Consider the following 2724-nt stretch of genomic DNA (forward strand, 5'->3'; position numbering starts at 1 on the left):
AATAATTTTATTGGTTATCTTTTTTGGAAACTAACAATGTTTTATTTAATAAATGGTTGGTGAATGGGTAAATCAATGAACCTAGAAATAAGCAACCATAAAAGCAGTATCAGCAAACTCAATTATTAAGCATCTACTCTGTGCTAGGCACTGTAATATCAAGACAAATACATGCCCTCAAGGAGTTCACATTTTATCAGAAAGACCCGTTAGAAAGTCTACAAAAACTTTATATAAGATAAATTTCAGACTGAAACAAAACTAAAAAATTGGGTGCTACCAAAGCCCTATCCTACAATAAACTTCAGTTGTTTATAGTCCTACTCTCTCCAGACTGTTTATCTTTCTGGGAAAGAATGTGCCAGGTTTGTTTTTGGGTTTTGGGGTTTTTTTTGGTAAATGCTTTATATTCATTGTTCTTTCCATGCTATTTGAGTAAAAGAAGTTTCTAAAACTTTAAAGGTTTCTCAGCTGTAAGAAATGATGATGAAGAAATCATAGAGGCAATGCAAAGACGTGAACAAACAAAGCAAAGTAGTAGGGGAAAATAGAAACATATATTCATGTAAATGTGTATACACATACACATAATGACACCAAAACAGAAAAAAAAAACTGAATACTATATTAATTACAATGACTAAACATGTCCCTGAAGAAAAGCTAAGAAAATCTTATTTCCACCACTAAACACTATCTTTGCAGAGGTGGGGATGATGGATGTAACTTACCTGTCTGTCATCAGGCTTAATTGGTTAATTTTGCCAAACTAACTTTTTCTCTTTATACTTTGTTACAAGAGAGGAGGGAGGTATGTGTGTGTATATATATATATATATATAAAGAAATGAAGATTGTATAAAAACAACAGATGTTAATAAAATTTAAAATATGTGGGGGGGGAGTTTGGTAGCAAAAAAGAAATTGAATAGTAACCATAGAGAGGCAGCAGGTTCAAACAAATAGATTAAATATAGGAAATCTTTTAAAAAGCTTTATGAAATGTCTGGTTCCAACTTGATTGTTAGGAGTTTAACAAAGTGGCAGCTTTTGACTAAACATTTCCCCAAATTCATTATGTCTCCCCATCTATTCACCAACATGACGTCGCTGATGTTGGATGATAGATGATTTGCTACTGAAAACTTTCCCACACACACTACAGTCATAGGGCTTCTCTCCAGTATGGATTCTCTGATGTCGTGTAAGAGATGAGCCATCAAAGAAGCACTTTCCACATTCATTACATTGGTAGGGCTTTTCTCCAGTATGAGTCCTCTGATGTCGAGTAAGGGTTGACAGACCAAAGAAGGCTTTACCACATTTATTACATTCATAGGGATTGTCTCCAGTATGAGTTTTTTGATGTTGAATAAGGGAAGAACGGATGAAGAAGGCTTTCCCACATTCATGACATTTGTGGGGTTTCTCTCCACCATGAATTATATGATGTCTAATAAGAGCTGAGTGCTGACTGAAAGCTTTTCCACACTCATTACATACAAAAGGTTTCTCTCCTGTATGAATTAAATGATGACGAACAAGGGCTGAGGGGTGACTGAAAGTTTTGCCACAATCATTGCATGCATGGACTCTCCCTCTCTTGGAAATTTTCTTTTGACTCATGGTAACTTGTCCTTGGGAGAAAGCTTTTTTCCAAGTTTCTCCTGAAGTGTCTCCCCTTTGCCTCTCTTTTCTGCTCTCAGGAACACGAATTCTTCCAAATACAAGCTCCACTGGAATGTCCCCTCTGTTTTTTCCTATTAATATCTCTGGTGATTCTGCTTGTTGTGTTTTGGAGTTGATTCCTGAGTCTCAGGCCTATTTTCCCAATCTAAAACAGAGAAAACATAAATTTCAAGTGTTCCCTATTAATCCATGCTTACTGGATTAGATTATGTAAGAAGAATGGAAACTGCTATATTAAAGAATAATAAACATAAAAATAATGCTAATTATATATCTCTGGCATTGGCAGGCTCTGCAATTTTGGGAAAGGAGAGAAAATAGGGAACAGGTTGGGTTGGTATACATAACCCATTAAGTAAGGTACATACATAAAAAATTTATCCAGCAGAAAAAAGCAATGGCCAGAGGAAGTTTTTTAAATGGTTAGAAAATACCTTGTAACTTAGGAAAAGAACTTCTGGTAAAAAAAAAAAAAAAAAAAAAAAAAAAAAGTAGCCCCTTCAAAGAGCAAAAATTCCTAGTTAGGAAAGGATTTCATGAAGATAGAGGCAGAAGAATCAACTGTGAGGGGATAATGGCACCCCCTCCTCCATAAAAAAGGAAAAAGAAACTCCCAGTGGGCCCAAGGCAATAATAATTTCAGCATGCCTTCCAGCCTCTGAGAGCTTCCCAAATGAATTGCTGAGTTGTTACTTCTAGTGAATCTCATTTGCAGGTTTTTCTTTAACTTACCAGTAGAGATACATGGTGGGATCGATCTCTCTGCAGTTCTCTTTAGATTGACTACCCAAGGTTCTTCCCCTCTTTCCAACTGGAAAATCACATCAGGTTTAGAAATGGAAAGACCTAATCAACAAATAAAAGAAATGTAGCTGTTTTTGCTGAGGATAGTCAGCTGTTTCACAGCTCAGTCCTACCTCTTAGGCAAATAAGTAGAACAATAGAACACTGGGCCTGGAGCCAGGAAAACTTGAGTTCAAATCCAATTTCACTCATACACTTACTAGCTGTGTGATCCAGAGCAAGTCATTTAAC

Source organism: Sminthopsis crassicaudata, chromosome 2, assembly GCF_048593235.1.
Source record: "Sminthopsis crassicaudata isolate SCR6 chromosome 2, ASM4859323v1, whole genome shotgun sequence".
NCBI lineage: Eukaryota > Metazoa > Chordata > Mammalia > Dasyuromorphia > Dasyuridae > Sminthopsis > Sminthopsis crassicaudata.